Here is a 27,484-nt window from a genome sequence, read left to right as displayed (position 1 = left end):
CAAACGTACATATTAAGGAAAACTGCTCACAGAACTGTGCACATCAGGAGAAATATACAGTAAAATGCTGGATTTTTAAAATAAAAAATCACAAGTCAATGAATCTTGAGATTGCAAAAATGCAGAAGTCACTGGTATCCATTGGGTATGATAGGGCAGGTGTCTAGCAGTAGGTGAGTTCCCTTTTTTGACAACAGTCATGATTTTCATCTTTCTCACAGTAGTTTTATGGATGGATCTGTCACTTAAGCTATACTCTCTCACACCACATCTCATGCTTTTGTAACACATCTGGCACTGACATTATTTCAGGGAACTACTAAGATGGTGAGGCCAGCTTTGATGAGGGCTGTTTTACCTATCTTTCCTGGTTTGCAGTCAGTTAAGACTCCAATAGATATTTAAATTTGCACACTGGATAACCTTATTTTTAGATATCTATATGTGTACTGTTTTATTTTAGTGTTTGGTTACATAAAAATGAGAGGGCATTTTTTCCCCTTTGGGTATTTATAGTAGAAATTGCTTTTTTTTAGAATTAATTTGCAAATTCTAACGCTTTCTTCCATCCCCCATTTGCTCCCTTTTGTCTGTTTTCCTAAAATAGCTCCCCGAAGAGTGAAAAGACTGTTTCATTTCTATTGTGAAAATAAGCCTTATTTGTAGTTTTAAGACCTGGCAAACAACATTGGTAAATACACATTTGGGATGCATTCCAAAGCACCTTAATGTAATAGAAGATAGTAGAGAGATTTTTTTTTTCCTTGTGAAAAATCAGCATGTCAGAATCAATAGCTGTGATTATCCTGCAGTAACTATGTTTAATGTTCATGGGCCATGTTCTTTAGACTGGATTACCGAGGCAACCAAGTGAGTATCTGCTGAGAGAAGATAAAGAGCACCAGTTGAGTGGAGATGACGGTTTTGCTAAGTAATCTACTTCCTTGACTGGATTCTGTAAAAAGCTAAATTCCTCTGGTAAAATTTCTTTTTACAATGAATGAATCAAATGGAAATACAGCATGAAAAATGAGAATAGGCTCCTGAGGTGCTCAGGAAAAATAATGTTCATCCTATTAACAGTGCAGGGACAGGAAATCATAAGGCTAGCTGCTAACATGCGAAGCTGTTATTAAAACCTTTGATGCAACCTTTTGGCTTATAATGCACTATTTATATCTTAAGCCTCCTGCCCCACTCCCTGCAAAGCCTGGTGGGGATAATAGGTCCTATTGTTTTATTAGAATTATGATGGACTCAAGGGCATCCTGATCAAATTTGCAGATGACACCAAACTGGGAGGGGTGGCTAACACCCCAGAGGACAGGATCACACTTCAAAATGACCTTGACAGATTAGAGAACTGGGCCAAAACAAACAAGATGAATTTTAACAGGGAGAAATGTAAAGTATTGAACTTGGGCAAAAAAAATGAGAGGCACAAATACAAGATGGGTGACACCTGGCTTGAGAGCAGTACATGTGAAAAGGATCTAGGAGTCTTGGTTGACCACAAACTTGACATGAGCCAACAGTGTGACGCGGCAGCTAAAAAAGCCAATGCAATTCTGGGCCTCATCAATAGGAGTATAGCATCTAGATCAAGGGAAGTAATAGTGCCACTGTATTCTGCTCTGGTCAGACCTCACCTGGAGTACTGTGTCCAGTTCTGGGCACCACAGTTCAAGAAGGACACTGACAAACTGGAACGTGTCCAGAGGAGGGCAACCAAAATGGTCAAAGGCCTGGAAACGATGCCTTATGAGGAACGGCTAAGGGAGCTGGGCATGTTTAGCCTGGAGAAGAGGAGGTTAAGGGGTGATATGATAGCCATGTTCAAATATATAAAAGGATGTCACATAGAGGAGGGAGAAAGGTTGTTTTCTGCTGCTCCAGAGAAGCAGACACGGAGCAATGTATCCAAACTACAAGAAAGAAGATTCCACCTAAACATTAGGAAGAACTTCCTGACAGTAAGAGCTGTTTGACAGTGGAATTTGCTGCCAAGGAGTGTGGTGGAGTCTCCTTCTTTGGAGGACTTTAAGCAGAGGCTTGACAACCATATGTCAGGAGGGCTCTGATGGTGTTTCCTGCTTGGCAGGGGGTTGGACTCGATGGCCCTTGTGGTCTCTTCCAACTCTATGATTCTATGATTCTATGATTCTATAACAGTTAAGAAAATTGCACGTGGCTTGAGGCTTCCTGTGCTGGCTATGCTAATTTAGAACCTGAGTGCAATTGGTAGTTTTTTTGCATATCTCACAGCAGCAGCTAAAAGTTGTAGTAAATATTGTTTTACAAAAGCCAGATGATTGGAAACAACTACTAACCATTTCACTCAAATGCCTAACTCCAGCTGGGAAGTGTGTCTTGTGCATAATTTTTTGCTCTTGACGTCATTTATGCTTCAAAAGTACATAAATCTCTGTTTACTGAAATCTAGCCACATTGCTACAAGATACTTCCTAATCTGGGGAAGCTGCTGGTCCTCCCCATTCTAGCTTTTGCATACTATATTTAAACCCTTAGCAGTCCTGGAAGTTGGTGTAGTGGGTAGAGTGTTGACTTTTGACCAGGAACACCTGGGTTCAAAACCCTGCTCAGCCAGGAAGTTTGCTGGGTGAAGCTGGACCAGTAGCATTCTCTCTCAGCCTCACCTTTGCATGCCAAGGCCCTGAGTCCCACAGTTCCCCATGGATTAATGACACACAGACACAGGTATTTAGGATTATGGGCTAAAACAGGCCACAACTTTATTCGTTACAGATGTGAGCAGTTTGGCTTATGCATTTGGTGAAACCAGACTATTTCTTGACTCCCACCCATCTGCAGGGAATCAAACTAAGGGTACAGTGGTGCCCCGCAAGACGAATGCCTCGCAAGATGAAAAACTCGCTAGACGAAAGAGTTTTCCGTTTTTTGAGTCGTTCCGCAAGACAAATTTCCCTATGGGCTTGCTTCGCAAGACGAAACGTCTTGCGAGTTCTTGCGAGTTTGTTTCCTTTTTCTTAAAGTCGCTAAGCCCCTAAGCCATTAATAGCCGCTAAGCCGCTAATAGCCGCTAAGCCGCTAATAGCCGTGCTTCGCAAGACGAAAAAACCGCAAGACAAAGAGACTCGCGGAACGGATTAATTTCGTCTTGCGAGGCACCACTGTAAACCACCAGAAGGAGGAGCCCTGTGACTTTCATCAAATAGGGGACCCCATTAGGGTTGTGGCATGCCCTAGCCCACACCCAGGCTTCACACACCCAGATCCCTTTAACAGGATACCCTTATCGAGGAGGGGCAGGTGGAGGCTACAACCTCCCCTCCATTAAACAGAGGCTTATCCAATGCCTAACCTTACAAAGTTGTGACGATTGCAACAAGGTAGGTGAAAACCAAATGGCAGGTGCCAATTCGCCAAGTGGAAAAATTCCTACCCAGCTGCAACAATAAGGCGACTGACATTTCTCTCTCAGCCTCACCTATCTCGCATGGTTGTGAGCAGGGGTGGCCTGTGCATGAGGCAAAGCGAAGCCATTTGCCTTAGGCATCAGACCCATTCCCCACCAACGTTACACTGCTGCTAGACCTGCAGGGGCTTTCTGCACCACTGACACAGCACTGTTGCCCTCACCATTGCCTGGTGGCAGCAGGACGGGCACAGCTCCAGTTTAGTGTACAGTTGCAGTGAGAGGGCTGGCAGCATTGTGGGCACAATGGCAAGGACAGGGAGGGAGTAGGATAGGGGCCAAATCCGTGAGGTGGCAGGCATTGGGTTGTGGAGGCAGAAGCACCTGCCCTATTTGTCAGAATATAAAGGGAGCATATATCCTGCTCTGAGAGGAAAGGTAGGATAAGAAAAGTGCCATAAAACATAATAAAATAAGCTTTGTTAGAGCTTACCTCAAAAGATTTTGTGTATGTACTGAGACATACCAAGATCCAGGCAGCGATGTTTTGTAGTGCAATCTAGCAGAGTGGCTGAATTGAGATGCATACCAATGAGATATTTGTCCCTTGTCTTGTGGGCATTGTTTCACTAAAATTTGAAAGTGAATATACACACTACAAAACAACAACAAAAAGACCCTTTTAACAGACAGATTCTGTGTATGTGTGTTTCAATGAAATAATGTGCTTCTGGGTAACAATCCATATTCAAATTACACAGTCATAACTGTTTTGAAGAAAGCCTTGCCTTGTAGGTTTCATTCTCTATAATTTTTGAGAAGATTTGAAAAGATCAGATGACATTTCATTGAGCTGTGCCGTGTTTCAGAAGGGGGCTGGATATGTAAGTGTGTAAACGAGAGAAAGAGAATAAAACTTAACCTGTCAGTCCTGTTCGTTGTATAGTGCCGTGTGGCTAGGTGGTGCTGTAGTAACAAATACATAAATGGCAATTACCGGTAACAAAATAAATAACTGCAGCGTATAAGTGAATATTGCTGGGTTGAAAGTCCCTTATTGTTCGTTAGTCAACCCTTGGCTGAGAATTTTATAAGGGCCTGTCTAACTCACAAGCTGCAACTCACACTCTTTAACCGCTATATTAAACCAGCTCTCAGATTTAAGTTGGGTTGGTTTTACCAGAGGACTAAAGCACATACTTGACTCCACCTGAAAACAACAGGACTTAAGAGTGCTTCACTTTGGCCTTCTCTGCCTTGATGCCAAGTGGGGCAAAGTGCCCTCTCTTCCTCTTTATCAAAGGTTTGTGTGATAATTATTGACCCATTGCTTGAAGACAGGCAATGCATAAGCAAAAGCACAAGTAATTCCTCTGGAGTGTTATGAAAGAAGAGTGAAGCACGGACAGAGATGCAACGAAACTGTAAGGGATGAATGAGGGGTCTTAACATGAGAACATAAGGAGAGCCCTTCTCAATCAAGCCAGCGATGCCATCCAATCCATAATCCTGCTCTTACAATGGCCAACCAGATACCTATGGGAAGCCTGGAAGAAGGACTTGAGCGCATCATCAGACTCCACTCCTGCAGTCTCCAGCATATTGCTTGTGACAGTGAAGCTCTTTCTTTTGTATTTCTCTAACATTCATTCTCAACCCTAACAGAATAGAATTAAGTCCTTCAGATCTAGTGATTGGATCATTAATATTTGATTTGTTTATACACTGTATAGGAAGCCATTAGAAAATACCCAGACCTCTTCCCTGGTGATTTTATCCCTGCTGTATTTTCCCTGGGTAGTTATATTCTTGATAATAATGACAAGTGGAGATGCTACATAGATTGAAAAAAAGTAACACTACAAACTGAAAGAGGCCAAAGAAGACCACATACAGCTTAGTTTGAGGTTGGATTGAGGTAGCTTTGTAAAAATAAGAAATAGTCATATTTAAGAGTAGGGTATAAATCCTCTGATAAATTGGTAAATGCACTGTTGACTCTTGATCATCTAGAGAGAAGGGAAAATTTGTCCTTTCTGGACCACAAGACTTATTTGAGGGTTTGTTTTACAATCAAGTGGTGTATATATTTTATGAACTAAATGAAAGACTGGATTTAAGCAGTTTTAAATTTCTTCCTAGAAGTTAAATACATTGTAAACATCTCAGCTGAGCACAAAATACCACTTTGGATTAATTCAAATCTCACCCCCATAACAATGTTATAAAACATGGCAAAGCATAGATAGCAGTTCAGTATTTATATTCCACAATAACATATGCTGTTCAAAATAAGCCATGTGCCTGGAACAGGTAAATATGAAGAGTAACAACTTAGTGCAGAATTAATTCAGAATATCATGCCAAAAAAAGAATGTCACATAGTTAGTGGAAGGGAAATTCTGAATGAATGAGCAAAGTAGCTCCATTCGCCTTACCTGAAGAAGTATCTGATAGGAATTTTCTAAGGGAAGGAGGCAAGAAGGTCACTTGGAGCAAGGTAACCAATTGTGTGGGAGGTGGACCTGGCCAGTTTAGGGTCACTCCAAATAAACTCATCTCATCTCTCACTTATTACAGTAATTGGCTCTTGATTTGTATATCTTCTTATGTTGTGTTACAGTAAATTCAGTAAATTCACCAATTAACTGACTCTCGAGTCTTCTTCAGAGGTTGGGCAACGTAACCTTAATGGATAAAATAAAGCTACCTTATAGATCCTTGCATTTGCTTTGATTGATCTGAAAAGTCAACCAAAACACTGTTTAATGGCCACTTAGACACTTTCTTACAATCAAGGAGCATACACGTTTTGTTAAATAAACAAATGTTTTACATTAACAATGAAACACCTTTCAAACATTTTAAAAGCCATATTTTGTATTAACTGTTGTTCATTTAGGATGTGCATCACCTAGCCTTATCTAAGTCATTCCATATTTTAAGATCATTGGAATGCTTTTTGTAATCTTGTCTCAGGTTATATTGTATTCTGCATCCAGTTACTGTTTTCTTCAGAACAACCCCTGGCAAGATTTTCCCAATATACTGTTTGTTACCATGTTACATATCTTTGTGTTATTATATTGTAAACCATCCTGTGACGCTCAGATGTAGGGCATTATTAATTAATTAATAAGATATAACCAAACAAATTGGCCTAACAAAGAGAGGATTTTTGGAGCTCTGGGGAGGTGAGATTGTTTCATGTTATTATGTGCCTTTTCAGTTGCAGATTGCACCAGTTTGAGCTGAGGGCAGCTTTCTAAGTTTGAATGCCTCCTTATGTGATGGCAGCTCCTGTGTCAGCTGATTCACAACCTGCACATTAAATAAAAGATAAAATTCCGTGTATCAACTGTTTGTGAATGTTGAGCTAGCCCATATGTGCAGTCACATTAAGGCAGCCATTCTAAAGCCATTCTTCAAGAGGGTTGCTATGTAACAGGCAGGTTATGTGTCTGATTAGTATTTTTGTTACTAAGCTGTATCTACAGGTACTGCAGCGGGTTGGTTATTTATGTATATGCCTGCCATCTCTAATATAAAAAGCTTTGTAATGCCTCAATAATAAAATGCATTCATAACCACATCTTCTGTAATCACTGCAGTTCTTGAGCTGCTATTTCGCACTCATTAGCTGAAACTGCCATTCACCTATAATTTATGAGAAGCATACAATTATGTGTTATCACTACTTCAAGTGATTATTACACTGTATGTTTTTGAGATAATGGCATGCAACACTCCATGATGAATTATACCTCTATGGGTAGCTTTGCTTCTGTCATTAACTCTATTATTTTCCTAAAACCATCCTGGAGAGAATTATGTTACAAGGTTAGTCCCTCTTTGAAGTAAGAGACTTGGGTCACTGTTGATCGAATAAAAAGACAGGATGTGGCATTTTATTATGTATACCCATATATCAATTATAATATCCCTATGCTTGCCATGTGCCTATACATTTGCATTCTGTTTAAAGCTTCTGTGCTTAACACAAAAACCAGTTAAAGGTTTTTGTGTAGTACTTGTTTATTTACCAGATTAGAGTGGGGTTAGTTATTATGCAAAGAATGCAACAATGCACCGTTCTTACTGTGTTCCAATAATCTGAGAGCACTTTTATAAGGGAATTGGGGGTGTTTATGTCCCTGGTTATTCTGTCCTCCTTACAGTGTTCAGAGTATGGTGAGTGCAGAACAGGACTACTAAAATGATAAAAGGATTTGACCATTTCCCTGCCATAAAATGGTTAATGGCTTTGCATTTGGGAGGGGGACTTGTCTCCAGAAGAATGGTGTGCATAGGGTGAACCGAAAGAGAAATCTCTCTCACACACATGCAGATACTGATAGAACTTAGTTGGGCTTATTCATTTAAATGATTGGCAGTAGATTTAGTAGATGACATCTCTTCTACACAGAAATATCTGTTCACACAACTTTCCTCTGCATTTCTCAGATTCACCTTAATTGATTTTTACATAAAAACAAGGTGTTTGGTAATGAAAGGAAGTTCCCAAGATGAATGGTTGATTAAAGTATTTGTAAGTCTATCATGCATCTCCAAGCTTTTCAGATTTAACTCATTTTCAAGTTTGCGAAACCTGAGCTGCTGGGTAACTTAGATTGAAGGTCTTGCACAGTCACATTAGATCAGAGCTATGCAGTGATACGATTTTCTAGCTAATTATCTGATAACATAAGAACATCTTAGATGAACAAATGGCTTCCATCTTTACTTGATGCTTAACGCAGAGTAACAGGAAGTATGTGAATGCTTTTATTTCTATTAATTTATTTAGGGATGCATTCTGAATGTGTTCTTGTTTTCTTACCATTCCATTGCAGGTGAGATCATGGAAGAGGATACTACACTTTTTAGTAGGAAAAAGGAAACCAATTCTCTCTTGGTTTTTCAGTACTTAGTGTGAGGCTCTCTCAATTGCGAGGGACTTTTTGAAGTCTGTCTTAAGGGGACGTTTGGTAGAACCCTCAGCAGCACACTGTGACAAACTCACAAGAAACAAACATGGCATAGTAACTGGAGTTGTCCAAACCAGTGTTAGGTCTGGTTTTGTTGGATGAATTTTAGTTACTGGAACCCGATGGTATGGATATTTTAAATGTGAACTGTGAACTGTTTTATACTGCTCTATACAAAGATGTCCCTCTACCACCTGTGTTCTTTAAAAATAAATAAACAAATAAACAAGAGTATTTATTAACTGCAAGCTCATAATAAAAACTATATCGACCATATACAATAAAGTCAATAAAATACAAATTGATTACATAAGAAAAATTTGGCTATTAATTAATATATTTGGCTTTTAGTTATTATTCTGTGTTGTTTCTTAATATTTTGTAGTGTGCCATCTAAGGAAGGTTCATTAATGGGCAGCATTGGATAAATAAGCATCAAGAAGTTGATGTGATTCAGGAATGGGGTTCTGCCCCAGCTGCCCCAGTGTTTCTGCTGTATGCATGTTTTGTCTTCTCTCTGTGGCCCCACATCATTCTGTGGCTTCCTTGACTGTGAAACACAAGTGTCTGTTCCAGTTACGCATTGTTAACTGAGATGCGCAAGGAGAAAAAGGGGCCTCAGTTAGTATGAGTGGATGATTCCAATCCTCTTGACCTAAGTCAGGCATTTGGTGTTAAATTATACAAGGCAGAGTGAAAATAAAAGGTAATTACATTAAACAGCACTCTTCAGGATTCTTTTGAAAAATAACTAGATTCCTAATCCGCATGCTACAGTGCATGTACTTGAGATAATGACATTAGCCCTGTAAATGTGAACCAGATTTCTATTGTGAAGAATAGCCTTCCTGTCACTGCAGGAATCTTTCCATCTAAGGAGATTACAGGCCTGATCCTGAATTCTTCATCAGAATGAAAAAGCTCCTGCTGTGCCAATGGCAGGCGTGCTTTTGAACAAGGTTTAAGTCCCTGTGTAGGGTTGCCAACTTCATTTTTTTTCCTCCAGGGCTTCTGCACTGCTGAAGGCAGCATGTCATAATAGAAGTTTACCAGGTGAAACTTTCCTGGCGTAAAGTGATTGGAAAAACTAAATTTCTACATGCCAGGCTGTTGATAAAGGAAAAGGATCGAAATTTGGGTGGTTGCTTTTATTTATTTAACCAAGATAATTTACCTGTTGAAGAGGATGATACCCTGAAGGCAAGTAAATTTTGTTATGCTTCTAAGTCATGTAGAAAGGAAACAGAGCTTTGGAGAGAATGGAAGCTATCTGTTATTCCTTCTGGTTTACCTCTGACCACAGGAGTGACCCAGAAAATAATGAATACACAGAACACTTTTACAGTAGCAACAAAAAGTTTCTTAAGGGTGCAGATCTGGCAGGCTGCAAGTCTATAGAATTTTAGTGTCACAACAGCTGCTTCACTCTGTTTATTTCATGAGTTGATGTTTGTTTGTTTGATGGGATTGATACCCCACTCTATGTAAACTGTATGTCTCAAAACTTGTCACACAAAAAATCTCTGGACAGAGATTAAAACAATGAAAACCATAAACATTATAATAGCATGCATAGGGCAAAGGACTCCTGAAATGAAATCGTTTCAACCTGGGCTGCTGCATTCACATGACAGTTTATTCAATTTTCACACAATTTCCCTGTTATTTTCCACACTATATTTGAACTTCCACACAACATAAAAGCCACTTCCAGAACTATAGTGGAACTGTAGTGAAGTATAGTGCAAGTTTAGCACTCATTTCCATTTTATTGGGAAACATGTTTCCTTGAATCAAATAACATGGAAATGAGCAGTAAACTTCAATTATATTATAGTGGCATTAGTGGCATTTTTTTCACATGAAAGCCCAAAATATAGCAAAACTTAACTGTTAAGGGAAAAGCCATGGAGATGGAATGAACTGCCATGTGAATGCAGTGTCTGAAACTTAGCAGGTATATTGTCACCATCTTCTTTCGAGGAGAAGGTGAATATGTTATCAAAAAACTTAGATCCGAGTACCATGGTGCTGATGTCTTTCTCTGCCTGTGATAATTGCAGTCACTCCTAAATCTGAGAAACTGCCATCCTGGCTGATCAGTTGCTGTGTCTCTTTGCATGGAAAATCCCACGAAGCAAAAAGGTGAAAAATAGTGATTTGGAAGATGCCTTGTTCATTGACACCAGTAGGACTTACTTCTGAGTAAACACATTAAGGATCAGGCTGTCGATGTGGCAGTGTAAGGGTGTGCCTTTGCTAATGCAATCAATATTTAGATGAAGTGATGGGGAAGACAGGTGCTTCCACAAATTAGTTTTGTCTGGGTTTACCATAATTGGTATTCACTATTGTTCTAGCTACAGTTCAGCTTAGATTCTGAGTTTATTTGTCATGCATGTTTGGCTTTAATGGCTGCTGTCCTTAATGCAAAGTATTCTGTTGAGTTCAAGATTCAATTTCATGCTTAATTCAATTCAAGTGGCTTCGGTACCTGTCTCCCTGCTAGAAACAGACTGGGTTGGGAGACATGGCATTATGTATTATGGTAGTGCTATCTGATTGTGCTGTTGCGGAAGATGAGAAATGCGCTTTTTGTTCAGTAATATATATTTTTTTCCCGCCCCCGCCCCACACTAGAAATCACTGAAATGTTCCTATTATCTGTTGATATTCCCTGAAAGTCTACACATCCTGGCTGTATAGCATAACTGTCAACAAATGAAATCTTCCTAGGGGTGGCTTGCATGGTCATGGGTGAAAGGATGAAAGATGAACATGGGCATGAGTGTCCAAACTGAGAGAGGGGAAGAAGGCCCAACAGGTCAGTTTGGAGGGTGTGGTGTCTGAGGCTGCACTGAGACATGCATTAGTTTTCCTGATTATAATGCTAGCATTTCTGTTCCATTTCCTAATGACCCTTTTACACTGCAGTACCTGTTGTGTTATGGTAACAGTGACTTTTTGACCAATATACTGGCCTGCCATGTTAAATTTCATTCATACCAGTAGTTGTGGTGTGGCACAACAAACAACATTGTTGGACGACATAAACGCTCCACCATCCATTCCACAGATGTGAGCTTCCATCCCCCCACAAAAACAACTGAAAAGAACTGTATGTAGGTATACTATCCTAAATTCCATCACTTGACTTCTGTGGTTCTTCTGGGTTAAGGGGGCTGAAATGGATTTTTTTTCTAGAATCAGATGACATGGAAATGGGGACTAAACATACATTATTATCCACTAGTTTTTCAGAAGTAGCTTTTACAATTGTGGGAAAGCTCAGACATAATGTGGAAATTAGCTGTTAGGGAAACAATGGAGAAATAAAATATAGGCTTGTGTGAATGCAGCCTCACTTAAGCAGGGTTTGTGTTTGTGTGTGTTGTAGTTTCCAGCTCTAGGCTGTGTGATCTTCTGCACTGTTTAGAGTCTCACTGAATAGGACAGGCATAGGCAAACTAGGCCCTCCAGATGCTTTGGGACTACAACTCCCATCATCCCTAGCTAACAGGACCAGTGGTCAGGGATGATGTGAGTCGTAATCCCAAAACATCTGGAAAGCCGAGTCTGCCTATGTCTGGAATAGAAAGGTGAACTGAGGCTGTTCACTCCTGTAGTTTCAGCTCTTTGGTGCAGAAAAGCTACACTGGATGAGATTCTAGTTTCTGTGCAGCTTTCCAAGGTACAGGAGCCCTCTCAGAAACTGGACCTATGGATGTGTGCCAACCAAATGGCATGCAGAGGAGAAGGCCATCTGTTGTGGACAATATTCCATGTATTTGAACATGCCCCCCTTTTTCTCAAACAAACCTGTGAGTCTCATTAAATTAGGTGTTTCTAGGAAAAGTGACATCTTAAACTGGTCAGGGACAGCCCTTGAGGACACTTCTCAAAACCACCTTGATGTTTGACACATGGATGATAGCATTAAGAGAACACTATCTATTGATCTCTGAGATTGAACTGCTACACAGGGGAAGAGCAGTCCCATTCAGTCACATCGTCATATATAGTGCCCTTTTCTCTTTCTAACACTGTCCAAAAATAAAAGCCACTGCACTCATTGCAGTTGCACTCAACCTCAAATCCAAGTCTCCCTGTTCCAGAATTTCCCCTCCCTGCTTGAATGAAGCACCCGTAGCACTTGTAAAAGAAGTTCCACATTCTGTCTCTGGCAGTCTCCTGCTACTCTGAGACATCTCCACCACCCCAGTTAAAAAGCTCCTCTTCAAGTTCTCATGAAACAACTACCCTTCACATAATACAGTGACACTTAGGATGATAGAGGAAAGAGGGAAAGATGTTTTCCTCATCTCCTGTTGCCAGTGCCACTGCTTCTTCTAACACACAGAAGATTTCCTGAACTTGTCGTGATTGCAAGAGGGGAGAATCTGGAAAGCTCTGGTAAAAATCCAAGGACAGCCTCATCTAGCAGAATATCTGTTCACCTGGGGCTGCGGGGGGAGGGGTGTTTGCTGCGTAGTGTGCCTATGGATGATCTGAGGGGGGGGCAGCATCTTCCTGCATGGCTGGGGGAAGGCATGGTCACCTGGTGCCACCCATCACCAGGCGTGCCGGACCCTCCATTCTGGGCGGGCCACACCTGCAAGGCCAATTGGGTCAGGGGCATGGGGGCTGGGCTCTGTCCACCCCTGCCATGTTTAAGAGCAGGGCCAGGTGCAGGCCGCCCTCTTTGCTGATCTTCACAGAATTTCCCACCCACCCAGTCTGTTAGGAGCCCACTCGGTGGGAAAATGGGTGAGTTGACGTACGGAGCTTACTATAGTTGACTAGTCACTGTATTCTGGGCCAGGGAAGAAGATACTTTCGCAAGCAAATTGGCTAGCTTGCAGCTTTTTGCCTACCTCATAATAACTGTCACAACTTTAGTGGATCCCATTAGAGGGGTTCAGGAGGGGTGACTCTGCCCTGGGGCTGGGTGATATATCAATATATCATCCTAAACTGTTTTGGAGTTCACATCGTGATAGTTGTTTTATAAAATCTGAGCTGGCAATATATTGTGAATCACAGTGTGTGAAAGGGCTCAGTGATATCTGAGCAGAGGTGTTACATGCTGAAAGAGTCTCACTCCTGTCTGGAACCATGCTGCAGCATTCTGTACTAATTGCAGCTTCCAGATAGGGAGCAAAGGAAGTCCTAGAGAGTGCATTGCACTAATCCAATTGTGAAATGACTCATGCTTGAACTACTGTGGCCAAACCTTCGATTTGTGGAACTCCCACATTTAACATGCACTTGATGCCACCGCTCTCCTTTTCTGAAAACCCCTCCTTAAAACCAGCTGGAAATGAAGCTGAACAATTAATCCAAAGGCTGGATTAACCTTTACTGAGTGGGTTTTGGATTAACTGCTTGGTCTTCCTTGCTAACTGTAACCAAGCATTAATTCAGTAGCTGCATTTGCCCACATTCATCCCTCTCCTTTTCCCATTGTTTATTTTACATCAGAAGATCTTTGCAATTAGGGTTATGCCTCTGTGTGTGTGTGTGTGTGTGTGTGTGTGTGTGTGTGTTTGGTGTAGCATGCCCCATACACAAACTATCACGATGTATAAATCATAAAAAAGTAGTGAAGAGTATAGCCATGAAATGCCTCTTACAAGATCAAAGACTCTGTGAGTCATACTATTGAAATAATAGATTCTAGGTCAGAACTGTGGTATTCTTGAATTCATTATAAGTCACACATGAATATGTGCATTTTTTAAATAAATAAATCAGAGGCTGTGACCTTATTTCTATACCGGGGGGCGGGGGGGAGAAAGCTGGGCCCCCACTGGACTTCCTTAGGCAACTTCAGCCAAGCCCTCATATTCCTGCCCACTCAATCTCTCCCATATGCATATAGAATATAGAGTCTTTTGGGTTTCCTAGTTTTTCTTTTAGATTAAACTCCTTAAGATGGCTTTTTGATTGCCCAAGGAGATCCAAGATAATATCACAAAGCCATATGATTCTTTTGAAATTAAACTCTATAGTACAAGCCATTCCTTGATTATGGGATAAGTCTGAAATAAGTGATATCTCATTTTTCTTCTATTTGTTGACAGTGGGTATTGAAACCCTGCATAGGGTTTGCCACTCCAATTGTAATGGCAATTGTAATGGCACTGAGACGCTTAGCTGAATGTTGTAAGCATGATAATTCTTTTTTTCCCCACCCATAGGTGCATCTTAGGGGTAATAACCCTCTGTTCCCAGCTCTGTTTTGTTATTTTCCCTTTTTGACAGTATGTATTGCTTTTTTTAGCTTCATTGTATATTTGGGGTGGCGAGAATGTTTAAAGACTAGAGTAGAGAGCATATAATTGTACCAGTAGTGTAGCCGATTGCTTCTGGAGTTATGTATTCCCCTTTTTTAAAAAAATGGGGGTGGGCAAATTGACTACAAAGCCTTAGCCAAAGCCCATGATATTGAACATTTTGGATATAATCAACATTTTCAAAAGCCTGTTATTTTGTATCCTCTAGGCATAATCTACTGCTTTGTGATGGTCTCAAAGCTTCTGTTGCTTTTTATTCCTTTAATTTGGTGTTTCATTGTCACATGGCAGGAAATCAGGAGGGAAAAATTGTACCATCTGGATTGGCTATGATCACCAGCAAAAATGTTTGACTCTGTACAATGTAGAGATTCTCACAAGTTTTTCATTTCCATTGATCCTGCAGTGCATGGTTTAAAAGCAAGGCAGTCACTTTTATTGCAAAAGGCTTCCTACTACAAATATCGGGATTGTTGTTCTCACAATGGGACCATGAGTATATTAAATGCTTTAGATCTGAAATCTTTGAAACTGATACAACAATGTGCTTTGAAACAAGAAGGTGGTATATAGTTTGGCATATTAAAACAAAACAAGTCCTATATAGAAATATACTCTCCGTTTTTCATTTTGCTCCCAAATATACTTCCACAGTTTTGTGAATATTCAAAATATCATGGTCTCAGAAAATGCATGAGCTTCCTAGTCACAGTGGTTTTCAGTTTCTAGAAATATGTGGTGTCACAGTTTGCACCATAAATACATGTTTTAAAGTGTTTAGAGCTGCAAGTTTTAATAGCTCAAGCAACTTAAGTTTCCATTTTTAGCTTTAAGTGATTGTACTTATTTTCTTTGTTGAGGGATAATATTGAGGCTGAAAATTAAGGCCACACGCTTGACTTTTTACACTTTAGACTATTTTAGAACTGGTTGTTTATCGTAGTAGGGAATGAAAAATGAAATAGTAAGGGTGCAATCCTGTGGCCTTTGGGAGTATTTCACTGATCACAGTGGAGCAAGCTTTTACATAAGCATTCTTATGGAGTAAGGGATAGTGCAGGTTCTCCAAAACTGCCATCTTGCAGCAAGCTTTTCTGAAATAGATATCCACATATGCATTTCCTCTGTGTTATCACAAACATGTTAGTAGTAGCTCTCAAAAGTGGCATGTTGGGTGTTAACTGTGTTATTTTCCCCCCTGATATTATAAATAAATATGAAACTCCATGCAGAGGGAATACAAATTCTGAAATGTTTCCTATGCACAGCTGATGCTAGCCATAGCAGTAATAAATTGGACATTTAAGCATTATGCAGTAGTATTATGTTCTATGCTTTCCCCATTCATTCTCATCTGCTTATCACAGCAGATTCATCAGAGTCCAAGAAAACCAGTTAAAGGTGAAATCCAAACCCCTGCCAGAAAGCAGTTGGCTTGAATAGAGCGGTAGATCCAGCAACACACATGGAGTCCTGCTGGATGTGTGGTGAGGTGAGGAGCCAAGAGATCCTTCGTCTCCATTCTGAAACACAGTCTGGAGAGTATATGCTATGGGTGACTGGAACTTACTGCCAGCAGCATCTCTGCTGAAGTCGCCTTCAGCAGAGATGCTGCTGGCAGTAAATTCCAGTCACCCATAGTTTGGACAGGTACAGTTGAGAGCTCTGTGGATGCACAGTCTCTTGCTGGCAGAACCTACCAAAGGAGGGTTGGGCTGGGCTGGGTGACATCTCTTCCTCCTCTGCAACCCCTCCAATGCAGCAGATCAGGGATTGGGGTTGCTCTGTAATTGAGACCCATTTTTGGTTGTCTTGGATATTTCTATGGTTGAAATTCAAGAAGTAATATTAACTCTAAGACAAGTGGTGGTAGTTAAGAAGCAGATCTATGTTTATTGCCAGTGCTTCTGTGTATAATTGATACAACACTATTGGTGGAAATTTGGTAAATGGTGTCTAGCTGTTGTGCTTTGCAGTGAATGCATATGCGTTAAAAGTTCCTGTTAAACTTTTGCTTTTCAAGCAGCAAGGAGTGGTTGAACAGAAAGAAAGGAGAGAGAGAGAGAGAGAGAGAGAGAGAGAGAGAGAGATTCTTAACATCCCATCTTTCTCTAGGCTGCTTTCCAATACTACTTTGCAATGTTTAATTTTGTGTGTGTGTGTGTGTGTGTGTGTGTGTCTGTCTGTCTGTCTGTCTGTGTCTGCACACATATGTACATTGCCATTCAGGGCAAACCAGCACTATACATAAAAACCAAATACCAGTAAAGTTGCAATACAAGTTGATTAAAATATTCATTAAAATATTTAAGTATTGGGACATAGAAAGCATGCCTGGGGTGGGGGGAGTTTTACCAAGGTAGAAATGGAGCAGAGGATGCTACAAATTGTCTCTTCTTCCCATCATCTTCATATGAAAAGGTCAAAGTCTGGGGTGGGAAAAGCCTCCATTAGCCATCATATTAGGTTCCTGAGAGCAAATGGTAGAGTTTGAATGCCACTTGCCCTCAGAAGTTGCTATGGTCTTTGGAGACCACTCTAGGTTTGCAGGAAGATACTTGGCTGTGGAATTTTACCAGTCTACTTGACTGCTGCAAAGCTGTCTCCCTACATTTGCTGCATAACCAACTCCTTGTATCTGTTGCAACAGCAGAGTGAAAGTAACATGATACTTGTCAGTTTCCATTCACAACCTTAGAAGAGGTAGTGCATCTTGCCAGGTTGCCTTCTCCAATGGTTAGGCCAGTCTCACAATCAGGAGCAATGCAAGATTGAAAAATACACTGGAACGTCTGTGCTTGACCTTTCTCTTGCCTCCCTTCTTTTGTAATAGCATCTGGTTTGTAGGTGGCAGACTAATTTCTCAAGCCTGCCATCAAGCATAATAATAATGTGGTTTGCACAGCCCTTACATTTAATAATCCATATACAAAATCTCCAAAGTACTAGAGGTGACCTATGAAAAATTCATGAATGGTAATTATGCTAATTACACATAAAAATTCAGGTAGCAAGTAAGCATTTGATCCATTTATTTCCAGCAGTTTGCCAATTAAGAAGCACATGCTAAAAGCTATGTCTCCTGAAAAATCTATGATTCGGCAGGTACCCCGGGGAGAGCTCTTACTTCCTCCTTAAACATTTGCACTTCTCTGATTTGTAGCTGTCCATTCACAGAGGAGTGCAATTATTGCTTTATGGTCTGGTGTTTTGGTTTGTTCATGGTAGGTGTTTTTTAAGAGAAGACAGTTAAATTGTATGAGTTTGTCTAAATACTCCAAAAAAGTGATGTGATTGTCTTAGTTTACATAGCAAATTTTCAGCATTCAATTGTCGTCTAAGAGTAAAGGGGGAACTGCAGGAGGAGAAAATGATCTGTTTTGTTGTAGCTGTGCACATAGAATCAGACTTACCCAAATCATGATTTTGGGCTGAAATTTTAGCAACCGAAACAAAGGCATCATGCACAATGAAATCAAATTTAGTCTAGGAGTATTCACAAGAGCCCCATATAGTATATGGGGTATATGGTAAAAGCAGGGAGCAGGGAGCCAGAATCACATCTTACCAACCTCAGTCCGAAAAGCCATGCATTGAGCAAAATAGCAAGAGGGGTGGGATTTGTGCACACATGGCTGTGTAAAGCAGGAGAAACGTTCCTGGTCCGTGACAGCAATAAACTGATCGGTTGCATAATTGGAGATCCTACTGACATAAGTGTACAACTAACTATATTCACATGAGCCCTCTTTGCTTACGTTCTACTCAAGGAACAATTTTTGCAGGGGACAGAGGTCATAGATCCACTGCCTTTCCAGACATCGGCTATACACACAGACTAGACACTCATGAAGTGGGCTTATATTGTCACAACATGATGCCATAAATGTCGGAAGTCTCCACGCCTCTGTGAGCTGTTATTGTCCATCACTGAGCATTGTAGTAGGTTGCTATGCAATGATGCCAGCTCCCCGAGCCTTGGCAGTAGCTTCCCTATCAGACCCAATAAGAAATGTGTGGTTGTTTCCTTTTAATAACCAGTTTTCGAGCATCTGAAAATATTTGATACAGGAAGAGCACGGCTGCATTTCTAGGAAAGGTAAAGAAAGAGGGAGAAAATATATGTGTAAACTGTGTTTTTCATATATATATACCCAGGAACGAGTGTAAAAATAGCAGCTCTGAGGAAGTCAACAGGTCACTCTGATGCACAGCAATGAACTGCAAAATCAACTTGAATTGAAATGAGGTTTCCAGGGTGTAGCATATGTTGTGATGAAGGTGCCAGGGAAGATAAAGTAGGCTACACTCTTTCAACCTGTTCAGAGTGTGTTCCAATCATTTGGAACCAGAATGAACTGCTCCCACACTGCACAGCCCAAATCAGAACAAATTAAAACAAGGGCTGCTCTTACAGGTGCATCCATTAATCCCAGCACACCGTCTGGGCTGTGCTCAGTGTGTGTAGGGAGAGAAAAAACGATGCCAGGCAAAATGGCCTTTATAAACCCAAACGGAATTGCCAGAAATGGATTCATTGCACAAAGCATTGAATATTATTTTGGACCTATACCAAAAAAAGATAGATTGCATATTTAAAAAGCTCCTGTTTTATTTGACTCGAGGGAAACCGGTGGTGAAGGGACCTATCCTATTTAATAAAACAGCTCAGTCTCCCTCTGGTGGCTACTTCGCTTTTACTGACTCACACTGATAGTAAACCTGTGCTAGTCCCACCCAATATAAAAATGGAAGAAAATTCACATTTTAGGCTGTGAATTCTAAGTAGCATTAGTGAGATTAATGCACTGTAAATACTGCTGTACAGATGACGTGGGTACCACCCACAGCTATTAAGCTAACAGAGGCAGTGCTTCAACTGAATACAAATAAATAACTTTCTGAATATTCTGGGAATTGAGGTTATTATGTTTAACAGGTAGACAGTGCAGTTGAACTTGATACAGCTCCACAATAAATTCTGTAGATTGTCTGCTTAGTGTGTTGGTGTGAAACACAAAATTAAGCCTAGACTTATTTAGACAGAATTTGATGGATTACTTCTGCAGATGATGCATTTTAATTTCATGATTACAATCACCCTAAAGATGTAGATTTACATACAAAGTATTGCATCAAATGCAGTACTAAGTAAACATCCCATCAGAGTGAGGATGGGGAAAAGCATGGAGGCACACAGAGAAAAGAGAGGGGGAAGGTCCCATTGCACAAGCAGGAAGGAACCCTTTGTAGATGAGACACTGTATTGGATACCCACCAAAGTTCCCAAGTAGAGGATAATTTATTTGTAGCTAAAACTTTGCGTTTGGATGCTGCTAAAATTGTATCCTAAATATGAGTTTAGATCTCAGGCATATCCACTTTGGTCCATTCGGACTACTATTTCAAAACCACCTAATCTAAAACAGAAGAAGAGGGTCTGTAGTACAGTACTTGCATTGTGTATCTTGAAATCCTATAAAGATCCTATATTTAGGCTCAGCCATTGCTGCTTCTGCCTGATCCTGCTATGAGCCCCGAGTGAGATTAAAATCAAGTGAGGAGTGAAAATCAAGTGCAGCTTTAATATCTAAAGGAGCAAGCTACCCAAATTGCCGTGATCTGTCACATGATCCTGCCTTATATTGTGTCAGAGTATCTAGCTCAGTCTTGCCCAACTAGCTCAACACTGACTCATAGAATTATAGAATTTTCTGGAGTTGGAAAGTACAATGAGGACCATCTAGTCCAACTCCCAGCAGTGCAGGAATATTTTGTCCAACATGGGTCTCGAACTAAAGCATAGAGGGTCTCATAGAGGGTCCGCTTTGAGACTCCTGAAGGGGAGTGAAAGGCGGGATATCAAATCCAAACTCTTCTACTTCTCATGCTTTATCAACTGAACTATCCCGCATTTCCATTGAAGACAATGGCAGGGTTTTGTTTTGCTTTTTGTTAATTTTGACTGTGTAAATAATAAAATATGACTCGCCGTCATCATAACTCTCTCCCCCCCCCCCTCTGTGTGTGAGAGAGAGGGAGGGAGATGGGGGGGGAATATTACATTTTAGAAATGTGTGAAACTGTTGCTAGTGGAGAAAACAATAAGCTTGTGTAACACAGGGCTAGATGCAAAGAACACAGAGCTCTGATGCTGCTTCAGCAACAATTAAGCTGAGCCCTGGACTACTGCAATGTAGTCTGCATGGGGCTGCCCTTGAAGATGGTCCAGAAGCTGCATGTAGTGTACAATGCAGCTACTAGGTTGGTAAGTGGGATAGTCCCATGAGACCATGGGCGAGTGGTAAGTGGGGTATCCCCATAAGACCTTGGTTCACTGGCAGCCAGTGCAGTCCTCAACTGGGCCAAATACAAGGTATTAGTTGTTGGGTGTAGTGAAGGGTTAACCTTCTGTGTCTCGAGGCTGAGAGGAGGCGCTTACAAGGGAAGTAAGCCAGGACGTGACGAAAGCAGCTTGGAATGCTGTGAGCTGAGTGAAAAGTGAAAGCAGCTTTGCTACGCAGCTGCAAACAGAGGGAGAAGATGCAGCTTGAATCAGACGGAATTTCTTGATTGTAAATACGCTACTTTTGAGCAAATAAAGTGATAGTAGGACAGAAGAAACGTGTGGGACTTCTTTTACTGCCCTTTCAACACGGACGCTGTGCAATTCTGCCAATTGCTTTACGACCTGCAGAGGCGTGCAGGGGAAGCGTGCCGGACGCCGAACAATAAAGCAATAAATCTACCTAACAAGGTTATGGGCCTTCAGTGTCTTCCCCCTCTGACCTGCTGCGCCTCTTGGGCCTTACAGCTGGTCCAGCAGGTGAGGAAGGCTCACTCTTTGGCTCAAACTTGACACTTGCCTGAGGAGGTGTTCTAGGGTGTAAAGGGCTCCCAACATTAGTGATAGCATACAAAACTGTAAAACAGGATTCAGGTGCCGAACAGAGCACCTTCCTCAGTATCAACAGTCTTGGGCCCTATGATCAGTAGGGGAGGTCCTGTTGGTGGTGCCGGCACAGGGGACTGCCCAGTTGGTGGAGACCCATGGCAGGGCCTTGTTGGTAGTGGTTCCCCTATTGAGTCAGTCTCCCTCATTATTACATTTTAAGAGTTGTTTTTTTAAAAAAAAAGTTCAGGTGCTGTACTCTGTGTTAACAGTTTCACTGAGCTATGCACAAGGGCCCCAAGTACACCCCCCCCCCCGCGCCTATGATTGGTCACCACCAGTTCAGAACCCATCAGTGTATACATGAAGAAATAATCTCCTATTAGGGTTAAAATGTTTCATGAAACCAAGAGAATAAACTCACTGGTAAAAGAAATAAAGAATTTTCCAATCAGATATGATAAAATTGATGTCAGTAAATGCATTTTAGAAGCATATGGCTTAAATAATCACAACAGAAGGGTTTTTTAAAAAAACAAAACCCAGAAACTAGATTTTCTGCTGTTCACACACAGTAATCTTTTCATAAATAGAAAATCAACTTTAGCTGAACTCCTGCTCACAGAAAAGTTTCTCAAGAGACATGAGAAATATAAGGATTAATGTCGCTTCTTTCTAATGACTGTAGTGCTGGGTTTAATTAATTTTGCTGTATAGTCATTCTTTATTCATAAGGAATAATTGGTGCTTCATAGAGATTTTTTTATTAATAAATTGCATTAAGTATAATCTTCTGGTGACCAGCAAGAAGCTGAAACAACTGAAAGGAGGAAAGATGAAGTCCATAGTAAATGCTCAGTGAAAATGAATGTATAATTTGTACTTAAATATAACAAAACAATTGCACTAGGAGATATTTCTGGAAACCAAGTGATCACTTTTTAATTAATTGCGACATAACATTTGAATTGCCATATAATTTCTAGAGAGGAGGATACATTCACTTTCAGTGGTAGGTAATCTTTGTCTACTCATCCACGTGGAATATGTGTCATTACATACATACTACCTTGACTATTAGGACTATCTTGGCTATGAGACCTGTTCCCTGCCTTGCAGACCTTTTTCCAACTGGCCTGGGAGGGCAGAGCCCTGACTGACTACAACTACAAAAGCTAAGGTTGCTGAACAGACTATTGGGCTGGGATATTGCTTGGGGCAGGGGTTGTTGCTGGTTTTGGTTTTATGTTTTTTTTAAATGTATCTTTAGTATGATTTATGTGGAAATTGCTCAATTTGGTTGTAACTTTTTAAATGTTTTATTTATTGTTTATTACTACTTTTGTTACATTTTGAATTATGTAATCCCCCCCCCCACACGTTTAAGCCACCTTGAGCATAGTTTTACCTATGGAAAGGCAGTATACAAATAAAATTACATATGTAGGTATCATGCCCATTCCTAGATCCCATTCCAAATTCAAAGACCACATTCTGAAATTCTCAAGCTGTCAGAGAAGAAGGCTGCATGTTATGACATGTTCCATTGATGATGATGATGATGATGACGACACACACTCAAGCAAAATCTACATTTATATGGCAAGAACTACATATATTCCTAAAGTCTGGGATACTCCAATCTGAACAGCCATAAATAACAGCAAGTATGAATGATGAATGGGCTCCCAAAATCTATTCTGTGAATTAGGTTTGATGCCCTACATTTAAAGTCCTGGTTATAGAGATCAGTTTATGGGTGGCTTTACATCATTGGTTTGCTTTATTAATGTGTAAACTCCTTTTGGACAAGGGCCCTTATTCATGGAGAAACTCATTTTAGATTGGCCAAGTAAGCAATACTGTATTATTGTGACTTTTGCAAATTGTTCTAATAAGTGGCAAGAGAGGCTGGGAAAGAGGAAAGAATAGGAACTCTAGCAAATAAAACAGCCTGCTGCAAGTCTGATGATTCCTCCTTCCAACTCTGTTTTATCTTATCCATTTCAGCATTAAAGCCTTGATGTCCAAAGAGCTGGTTTTTATTTATTTATTTATTTATTTATTTATTTATTTCATGAAGAGCAGAGAGGAAACTCTGCAACTTTCAAAACACATGTCACAGCATCTGGCTGCTTTATAGTCTTGAAGACTCTGCACTCAAAGCTTCAGAACTGTCCGTTTGGCTGAGGAGACAGCTGTGAAAGTACCTGGCTAAACCTGTCTGCTTGAACATAGTTTTCATACGAGTTAAGATTAAATATGAAGGGAGAAATGCCTTTAATCTTTAATTAATTCCCATCTCATGCATTGAGATCTGACTTCATTAATTTAGTTATTTGGGGGGAAGCTTCTTCAAAAGCAATGAAATGCATTGTTGAAATTGTTTTATAGTGCTGACATGACATGCTTCATTGAAAGAGAAAGTGCCATATTCTTTGGCTCTAAGTATATATGTAAGATATAACTCTAGAAACATGTGCATTTAAGTCCAGGTTATATTTGCCAGTATTCGTAGAAATGAATATGCCAAGATGATACCAGAAGGATAGGAAATCAGTGGTCCTCCTGATGTAGTTGGGCTACTGTACTCATAGCCACAAACCATTGACTATGCTGGCTAAGACTAAGGTCAACATCTGTAGGGTCACAGTTTCCCCATTGTCATGACCATGTATCAGGAACCTTTGGAATCAGATTCTTCCTACAGAAGTATATATAAGGAAGAGATGGATCCTGTTCTTTTCCACATGAACCCACTGGCACTGGAACCTGCATCTCACCCCCTAAACCCTAATGAGATAGATCTGCCACTGGACATCGCAGACTCCTTGGAGGATCAGGGAAACCTGAGGTTCCTACAAAGAAGGCCCTGCAGCTTGAAACTCTGCTGCTTAGAAGCCCAGTGGCCACAGAAAAAGGAAGGCATTGGCCCTTTAACTAGCTAGCTGCAGCACTCAGGAGCAGACCTTTCATTTTCACTCTCCTGTCTAGATGACAAAGCTCTGCCAATTTCTTCAAGACTCTGCTGAGAGAACTTGCTTTTTCTGCCTTCAGGTAAATGGTCCAGGGCCAACACCTTGGTAACTGTCTGAGGTCCTAACCTTACCTTACCTGCCCATCAGTTCCAGAACCTCAGCTCTACTGACCTCCATCTTGCATCAAAAATCCAATCCCCTGGGCAGGTACCCTGATATGAGCCCCATGAAAAAACAACAACACATAAGATATTATCGGAGAAACAGCATTGTTCCTGATTTTAAATACATTCACAGTAGGAGCATATGAAGATGCTTCATGTTGTATCACAAGGTTGGGCCATCTAACTCACTGTTGTCTCACCATGAATAAGGAAGGATGGCTCCTGTCTGAAACCCAAACACTGGGCATGCTATCAATGGCTGATGGGAGTTGGTCCAACCACATCCTTGGTTTACACAGATGACAGCAACTTCCTATTGTTTCAGACATGAATCTTCTCCAGCATCTTTGGAGATGTTAAGTATTGAATTATGTGCTCTGCCACTGACTTATGCCCTTTCCCTAAACTGCACTGGCAATTTATCACCTCTTTCTTGCCATGCCTTTTCTCTGTTTTCCTAAAATGCCTTTGTCATCTTCAAGTGTTTTGATAACATTCCCCATTGTTCTGTACTTTTCAGTTTTTTTGCCCTCCCTTGTTGAAAATTAATATTAGATATTTATTCCACACTGGCTCTTCTTACCTGTGTTGGCCTATGTAGGGGGCTTATTAAGTTAGCTAATAGGTACATATATTCCAGATTCCATTCTAAAACCATCTTGAAGAGCATATCCTGCCTGATTCCTATTGAGCAGGTTGAGAAGGCATTGAATCTCAAGCAATTGGATGAGCATGCTTAGGATGATGCTTCATGCATTTCCATGAATCATGGTTTTTAGAAGGCCAGTTCCAATATCGAGGTCAAGCTCAGAGCAGAAGATGCTTATGAGCAAAAGCAAATTAGTCATAATTAGTCAGAAGTACCATATGTTACCCTCCATTAAGGACCTCTTGATCCATGCAGATGTATTAGGAAACTTCCTATGCATGCTCGTGCATTGATTTGATGTTCAAGGCTGGCTCAAACTGTCCTGTAACAACAATACTCAACAGCGCCAATTGGCACATAATGATCATGAAACAGACAAAGGTGTAACAGTAGAAAAGGCTTTGTTCTCAATATGCAATTTTAAGTAATTATGTTACCAATTCATTGTGCAATTTTTTAAAAATGTCTCATTCCGTACCACAAAGGCTGAACCAATGCCCTAAGGGTTGGACACTGTGTACGGAGCACAAATAATAAACTGTTGGTGAGCTAAAAGCACTTTAGCACTCCATTCTTCTTCTGCATGAGTGCCTGCTACCCCATAACACATTCCTTATCCATATGGGGTTTGACTTGTCCCCCAGGATTTGATGGTGGTCTTTCAAGGGCCTCAGCCTGTTTCATCACTTGATATATCAACATGTGCTTAAAAGTTTGTTGGAGTGTTGCGTATCCAATTCCTTAAGTTGTATTTTCAGAGAAAAAGGATGCTCTTGAAAAAATGATGGCTCTCTTGTATGTATATACTGAGGAGTGCCTGGGGAAACCCAGCCAGATGGGTGGGGTATAAATATTATTATTATTATTATTATTATTATTATTATTATTATTATTATTTGGAGTATATGAATTTAAGCATGACTTTGGCAATAGACAGTGTGCTGCATTTTCAGTCCATCGTTCTGCACAAAAAAACCTAATGGCTTTTTCTCTCTCTTGGGAAGCTTCTGCCCCGTTGATACTTTGCAAATACTGTATCCACATTTCACTTAAAATGCATCATTAAGTGAGAATGTTCCAATCATTCCATCAAAGGTGATGGATTGAATTATTTAATAAAAATGCAATTAGTCTTTTTTGCATATTTGTCAAATCCTTTTCAGTTTTCTGTCATTAATTAATATTATCTTTAATTCCCAGTTAGCGTGAATAGATTTCTCAGAAGACAGTGAAATGTTGAATATCCATTTTTGAATGTTTGACCACATACCTTAACATCATAGTCACATTTTAGGGTTTTTTTTTAAAGCTATATTTCTCTACTTGAAAAAAAATATATGGAAAGAACGTATTTCTCTTAATACAAACCTTTAAAGACTCCTCCTGGTTTTTTCTCCGGGGGGGGGGGGCAGGATTGGTTTGGCAGGAGGATGAAACTGGCTGCAAATTAGATTCTACAATATACCATGTTCCTTATTTTTCAACTGATTAGTTTCATACTGTTGGCAGTAACTTACCCTGTTGAATTCAGCTTGGGATTTTGTAGCAATCTTCAGCACGGTGTTCAAACCCCTGAGGGATTGTGTAGAGATTCTGTCAAACCCTTTTCGGTGGATGTGTATTTCATTCTGTGGCTGTACTTTGTGCTCATTTAAAAGAACCACTCTTCAATTTGTAGCTGAACATTTTCAAAATGAAGTTTAGAGAGGCAGAAGTCTGTCACAATGGCCTGAGTATCGCTACTTCCCAGCATTTAATGGTCTCTATTAGTATGAATAGAGCTCCAGTTTCATCTTCTCTTGTTGCAATACCCTACGGTTTCACAATTTGTTTTCTTTTTTTAATAAATCTGCAAGATCTATACATGATCTACACAAATTGCTAAACTCATCAACAGTGTTTCACTGCTGAACATTTTTCTTTTTCTATAATATGTCCATAGTTCAAAAGTTCTAGCTCATTGTCTAGGGAAGGAAGATTTTGTTTAGTATATAAAAATGTATCTAATGTGAGTGGTGTGTTGCTGGGTCCATTGCTAGGTCCATTCATCCCAGTACTTTGTTTCTGAACCTTGGAGAATGTAGACAAGGTGATCCACAACATGGCTTTCTTAACTTGAA

At 40.4% G+C, this 27,484-nt stretch overlaps 1 protein-coding gene across 2 annotated transcripts in view; it reads left to right on the top strand.

Moving 5' to 3' along the window:
* The window catches only part of NEGR1 (neuronal growth regulator 1), a 466,181-nt gene that overhangs the window by 164,958 nt on the left and 273,739 nt on the right, over positions 1–27,484 (top strand). The gene's annotated exons all lie outside the window — the stretch shown is intronic.

The sequence above is a fragment of the Podarcis pityusensis genome (assembly GCF_964106645.2).
Source record: "Podarcis pityusensis genome assembly, chromosome: 6".
NCBI classification, from domain to species: Eukaryota; Metazoa; Chordata; class Lepidosauria; order Squamata; family Lacertidae; genus Podarcis; species Podarcis pityusensis.
This window is presented reverse-complemented; position numbering and strand designations above follow the sequence as displayed.